We start from the raw sequence: 7,500 nt of genomic DNA on the forward strand, positions 1-7,500 counted from the left end.
GTACATAAATGTGTTAGCACGGTCACGTGGGTGTGTGTATTGTACTCACTCACTTTCACTTGAACTCTGTGACATTTAAGGCCAAACAATTGGAGGGTGTCAGTGTCATCTTTGCCAGAAGCCAATGTTGTCTATGTAGCCTGCTGTCTGTCTCTGGAATGTTAGGATAGGCCTTCCGTGGGCTGCAATGGAACGTTCCGGAATGTTCTTACTGGCTTCTAAGCCAACAAAAGATAGACGCCTACAAAATGGAATCAGAAGGTCGGCTTAGAGAATTCAAGTTTTATTCTGTGCACTGTCTGCTAGAAATTCAAGATTGCAGAGAACTGTGCAATGACAGATTGGCAGCTATGGATATATTCAGTATATTGTAGCAGGCCTATGTAAACAGTGGTGTAGTCTACTTTTTTGTGGTGGGTATACTGTATATTTGAGCATTTTGTTGAGGTGGATGTACTGTGCATATTTGTGCTATTCTAAATAATGAATCAATCAAGTGAAATACTGAAATCCCTGAAATTTTGAAGTGGGTATACTCCGTATACCTGTGTTCTACGTAGACAACACCACTGTATCTTAACCACTGTAACTTAAAGGGGCTCCAGGTAGGATTCAAAGTTTAATTAAGTGCTTGTGGCCTCATACCAGGAAGTCATACATCATGATGACATCACTGACAACAGCATTTTATTTAAATATCTCGCAAAAGCTCAATTGTAAAGTCATTTTCTCATTTTCAAACAATATGGTGAATGAAGAATAGTTTTGGCTGACAGCGGAGAAACTTAATTGTTGTCTCTACAGAGGTGGGGCATCAGCAAAACGTGAGGCCACATGCCCAAGTGGAGGACACAAGGTTGCATATTGGAATGCGCCAATTGTAATTAGCATATGTGTCCTGCATTTCACTGCTTTCAGGGACCTTGAGAAAAGAATTTAACCCTATACTGCACGGTGTTGCCATATGGCAACATACCATTCTTTTGGCATTTCCTGGTATTTAAATATAAATAATAGACATTGATTGGTTTTCATATTGAAACTGTGGCCTTGTTTTATCCAATTATGTGGTTTCTTGACATCACCTGACACCACACACTGCCCCAGGCTCGCTCTTTCCCTCACTGTACATGAGCGTGTGTCCTTGACAGATTGCTCTGGTATAGGCCAAGAGTTTTCACACTTTTTGCAATATTTACAAAATGTAAAAAAATATTGGAATGATCTATAGTTAGTCATGATCTGTTTTCACCATTTGTTTTGTTTTCAACTAAAATTATTTCCATTTTATGTTGAAAAAATAGGTATGTTGCCATACGGCAACATTGTGCGGTAATGGAACAAGACGGTCAATAGGGAAAGTGTATTGATACAAATACCCACTTCTAATTGATTGATTAATTGATTTATTTATTGATTGAATGATTGATAACTGATAATATTTATAATTAGTGTAAATGGCAGTCTGTAATGAACATTAAAAATGCTATAATAGGTGTGCAGAACTGTTTTATGAGCTTTCACTCTGAGTACATGCAGAAAAGCGAACAAGGCCTATGCAGCCTCCCCGGACTGCCAGAGGTATACCACAAAAATCCCCAAACCCCAGATTAAAGCATAAAGCTACTGTCATCTTGACCATTTGAAGCCTCCAAAATGTTTTGACTTCATGTGTATGTTATAATTAGGCTAATTAGCACACAACGTTTGTGCAAATCTGTCAACCCGATCAAAAATTATTGTACAAAGTCAACCATTTTGAAAGTCAGCCATTTTAAAAGCATAATCTCGAAATTTCAAACAGCCCATAAACCAATTATATTATTAACACACAAGATTTACTGCAAATCCAAGCACCCATTGAAAAGTTGTGGCGTAAACAAAAGGTAGGCCGTCTCGAAAGATTGCCAACTTCAAAGTCAGCCATCTTGAAATTCAGCTATCTTGAAAGCACTGGCCTCATAATTTTACATGGCTTATTTACTCATTATAGAGTGTTATCACACAAGGTTTAGTGTAAATCCAAGCATCCATTTAAAAGTTATGACAAATTAACTGTCGGTTATGTTGAAAGATGCCTGGCCCGCAAATCGGCCATCTTGAATGTCGGCCATCTTGAAAGTGTTGGCTTCCAAAATTAAATCAGTTCATATACATATTATAGACAGTTACCATACACATTTTTATGCAAATCTATGCACATATATTGTGTTAATACCTAATATATTCATTGGTGGTTGGTCAAAGTAATACCACTGAAATACTGTTTTTCGGGGATCTAATAAACAGTATTCACTTGTTCTCTCAGTGGCAAAAATATGTTAAATAACTCCCTTGAACTTGTGGGTAAACTTTCAATGTTTTTCTGAGATAAAAACAATTATATTTCTATAAAATAATCGGTAACGCTTTATTTTACGGTACAGTATTTACTATGTACTTTCTGGGTAACAACTGGGTAACAGAGGGAAATTACATGGTACCTAGAATGTAAAAAGGGGGTAAATACGATGTAAATACTGTGTAATTACAGAGGAAAAAACTCAAAAGTTACCGTGAAACTACACTGTGTATTTTCTGGGTAACAATTGGGTAACAGAGAGAAATTACCCAATTGTTATCCAGAAAATACACAGTGTAGTTTCTTGGTAAGTTTTGTGTTTTCCCCTGTAATTACATAGTATTTACATCGTAATTACCCCCTTTTTTTCCATTCTAGGTACCATGTAACTTCTCTCTACGGTACAGTATTTACTATGTACTTTCTGGGTAACAGAGAGAAGTTACATGGTACCTAGAATGTAAAAAGGGGGGTAATTACGATGTAAATACTATGTAATTAGAGGGAAAAACCTCAAAACTTACCATGACACTACACTGTGTATTTTCTGGGTAATTATTGTTTGATGGCAATTTAACAAAGGATGAAAGTACTACCTATTTACCTGTTTGTTTTACAGCAATACCACATTTAATTACTAGGTCAATGTGCTGCTCTGGATGGTAATTACACAACTCCAAAGTCAGAACTTACAAGGAACAGTATTTCATTGTAGTTACTGTGTTTATCACCATACATACCCATTTATTGCATGGGTAAATGTGGTACTTACCTGACAAAACAATTGCTGATGTCACACATTGCCATGGGCTTTATCTTCATTCTTGTAGCCGTTGAGTCAAAAGTGTTTGGTAAGTACATGGTAGGTTTCTGCACTGTTACCAAGTAACATATATTTATTTACCAGGTAAAGAAGGGGAAACTGTACTGTAAAGTAAAGCGAATGCTCTTACCAAAGTATTACCAATTTCTTACCAAGTAATTAAACTTGTTTCATAAATCATGTAAGTACATGGTAAGTTTCTGCACTGTTACCGAGTTACAGATATTCAGTTACTAGGTAAAGAAGGGGAAACTGTACTGTAAAGTAAAGCGAACGCTCTTACCAAAGTATTACCAATTTCTTACCAAGAAAATAAACTTGCTATGGTAAGTATCTGCACTGTTACCAAGTAACAGATATTCAGTTACCAGGTAAAGAAGGGGAAACTGTACTGTAAAGTAAAGCGAACGCTCTTACCAAAGTATTACCAATTTCTTACCAAGCAATTATACTTATTTCATGTATCATGTAAGTACATGGTAAGTTTCTGCACTGTTACCGAGTTACAGATATTCAGTTACCAGGTAAAGAAGGGGAAACTGTACTGTAAAGTAAAGCGAACGCTCTTACCAAAGTATTACCAATTTCTTACCAAGCAATTATACTTATTTCATGTATCATGTAAGTACATGGTAAGTTTCTGCACTGTTACCGAGTTACAGATATTCAGTTACTAGGTAAAGAAGGGGAAACTGTACTGTAAAGTAAAGTGAACGCTCTTACCAAAGTATTACCAATTTCTTACCAAGAAAGTAAACGTGTTTCATATATCATGTAAGTACATGGTAGGTTTCTGCACTGTTACCGAGTTACAGATATTCATTTACCAGGTAAAGAAGGGAAAAAAATACATCAAAAGCAAATCAAAGCATTATTGTGGAAATCATTTTTTTTTATTATTGTATATTGTGGCAAACGACAGTATTGCAACTATGCTGCTCATTGGAACTGTGCTGCTTATTGCCAAATTTTATTATGTTTAGGTAATAAACTAATATATACTAGTATGAATGTAACCCACGTATGTACACGTCGATGATAGGCCAGGTTCAATAGCTAGATAATAAAGACACTAGGCTCTGGGAGAGTGCAAAAAGATAAGTGCAATTAAAAGACACCACACAAGGATATACTTTTTTTCTTTCTTTAGTTATGAATTGCAAGGTAGAAAATATGTACATATTTCCAAAACAAAAGAAAAGAATTGACCCTTTAAAATAAAATAAAATGAATTGTCCTTCAAAAGTGAGTAATTGTCTATTTTCCAAAAGTTGGGAACAGTCCTTTAAATCAGTCCTTTGAATCCTCAAAGAGAAAAGAGTTCCTTTCAGTTGTTCAAGAAAAAGAAAAAGAAAAAGAAAAAGTAGTTCCTTTATAGTAGTTCCGTTCAGTTCAAGGCCTTAGTTCAGTTTGTAAACCGTTAAAGTAACAACTCAAGTCAGTCAGTCAGTGTTGTTGTGACACAGGCAGGTCACAACCCTACCACATATGCGCTATGTACAATGACACAGGACAGGATCCGACTCAATGGGGTGGGTGGCTCGCCATCAAACGCAGTCATCAATCCACAGTGGAATCCAGGTTCAAAAAACGTCACCTGTGTAACCATACCCTTAGTTAAGCTACACATGTACACAGGACAATGTTCACATTTCTTATCAAATATCAGTTCAAACAGTTTAAACTTAAAGTAGTTGTACACAGGGGTGGAAAGTAACTTATTACATTTACTCAAGTATTGTACTTGAGTAGCATTTATGAGTAGGCCTACGTTGTACTTTTTAAGTAGTTTTTAAAATGAATACTTTTACTAGTATTTGAGTACATTTGACCCAAGTAGTTCACTCAATTACACTGGAACCTGGCCTGAGTACTGAGTAAAAAATAGACAAAATGCCACGCAAAATAATGCCACAATCTGCCGGAAATGAAAGATTATGCAGGATGGCAGACAGCATTTCCACGATTGTACTATCTTGGATCAATGTATTGGATGATGGCTGGTGCCAAGCAAGAGATAGAGGTTATGGAGGACGATATTCAAGAAAAAGAAACATTAAATTGTCGAGAGGAAAGCTAATTAAATGTAACTAAGTACTTTTACTCAAATTGCATTTTTAAGTGAAGTACTTTTTACTTTTACTTGAGTAGATTTTTAGATAGGTAGGCCTACTTTTACTTTTACTCGAGTAGGATTTAGGCAAAGTAAAGATACTTTTACTTGAGTACAAATTTTCTGTAGCCTACTCTTTCCACCTCTGGTTGTACAACATTAATATCAATCTTCTCAAAGGAAAATATAGGCTATGGAAACCGCATAAGCTTACACTTCATTTATACTGAAAAGCATGGCATACCATTCAGTTACATAACCATTATCAAATAACAGGATGAATACTATGAAAAACATCACTCGGTACTGAAACCGCGGGAATTACACACAGATATTGCCGAGCACAGTAATGATAAGGAGGACTCGTTCAGACCTCTCCCCTCGCACGTGATGGGTGCGTGATCACAAGCATGTGAATTACAGGCAGCTCATTCCAAGCTTTAAACTTACTCAATTCAACCAAAATAGGCTATACCCTTTTCACACTAAACACAACAAGTATTAACAAAACAAACTACAATCCTGAAGTTTCACCGAAGTATTTCACAGTGATAAGCAATAACACTCAAGTTACATCAGTAGGGAAAATAAGTTACAGGTGGTTGCCTTACCGAGACGATTCAACAGAAACAATACACGACGAAGCGCAGCTTCTTTCTCTTCAAAACACAAAAGATTTACAGAGCAGGTCGCTCGGTGGTCCAAAAGGAAACTTAGAAGTAGTTATCATTAACTGAGAATTACTTTTCTATCAATATCTAGCTCCAAGGTGGAGCAGAAGAAACGGAGTCTTCAATTCAGCTTTGGAGCTCTTCTCAGCTCAACTGTCAACTGAGTGACTAGAACGGCTCCACGGAAAGCTGAATGCGTGGAAACGCATGTCAAAATAAAAGTCCCATAACGTAACTGTCACAGTAAAAGTTAGGCTATATCAAATATATGTTAATCGTGTTTTTAACAATAACAACCCATCATTCATGAATTGCCTCATCAGTATTATCACTATTTATTATCCCATTTGATTATTTATGCTATTTAATCAACTAATACCTTTTTAATATGCATTTGTCAACTGGGTTACATGAACATAGTAAGTTTTGCAGCTAAAAATGCCTGTTTCTGGAAATTAAAAATTGAGGATCATGGAGAAAATCCCCCTTTTCATTTTTTCATTGATGAAAAATGCAATGTTTGCTGTCATAATACCTAGAAATTGAAAAGTGCTATTCATGAAAATGGAAATGAAGAATGGGCAGCAGGAATTCTGGAATGAAATAGGCCTAATGATAATAAAATACAGTGCATCTGTGTGTGTATGTGGAACAAGGCAGCCATCCGAGTTGGCAGCAGAAATACACTCATCAGTCCAGGCAATACTTTATCTAGTCTTGTATTGTAAAAAATGTAGGCCTGGTCTGATGAGTCTTTATATCTGCTGCCAACTCGGATGTTAAAGTGATACTGTCCCATGTTTGGAAATGAGCTCGGATTACACTTCCCCTTGAGTTAAGTTATTGGGTTTTACCTTTCTCCTGTACTTCCTGCCGTTCTCTGACTACAGCAGTGCAAATTTTATCTCCATGCTAGCAATTAACACCGAGTCCTATGAGAACAGTTTTCCCTTCTTTACCTGGTAACTGAATATCTGTAATTTGGTAACAGTGTAGATGTACTTACATGATATGAAGTTTAATTGTGTGGTAAGAAATTGGTAATACTTTGGTAAGAGCGTTCGCTTTACTTTACAGTACAGTTTCCCCTTCTTTACCTGGTAACTGAATATCTGTTACTTGGTAACAGTGCAGATACTTACCATGTACTTACATGATATATAACAATTTTATTTTCTTGGTAAGAAATTGGTAATACTTTGGTAAGAGCGTTCGCTTTACTTTACAGTACAGTTTCCCCTTCTTTACCTAGTAACTGAATATCTGTAACTCGGTAACAGTGCAGAAACTTACCATGTAGGCCTACTTACATGATTTATGAAACAAGTTTAATTGCTTGGTAAGAAATTGGTAATACTTTGGTAAGAACATTCGCTTTACTTTACGGTACAGTTTCCCCTTCTTTACCTGGTAAATAAATATATGTTACTTGGTAACAGTGCAGAAACCTACCATGTACTTACCAAACACTTTTGACTCAACGGCTACAAGAATGAAGATAAAGCCCAATGGCAATGTGTGACACCAGCAATTGTTTTGTCAGGTAAGTAGG

The sequence above is a fragment of the Engraulis encrasicolus genome, chromosome 21 (genome assembly GCF_034702125.1).
Source record: "Engraulis encrasicolus isolate BLACKSEA-1 chromosome 21, IST_EnEncr_1.0, whole genome shotgun sequence".
Classification (NCBI taxonomy): domain Eukaryota; kingdom Metazoa; phylum Chordata; class Actinopteri; order Clupeiformes; family Engraulidae; genus Engraulis; species Engraulis encrasicolus.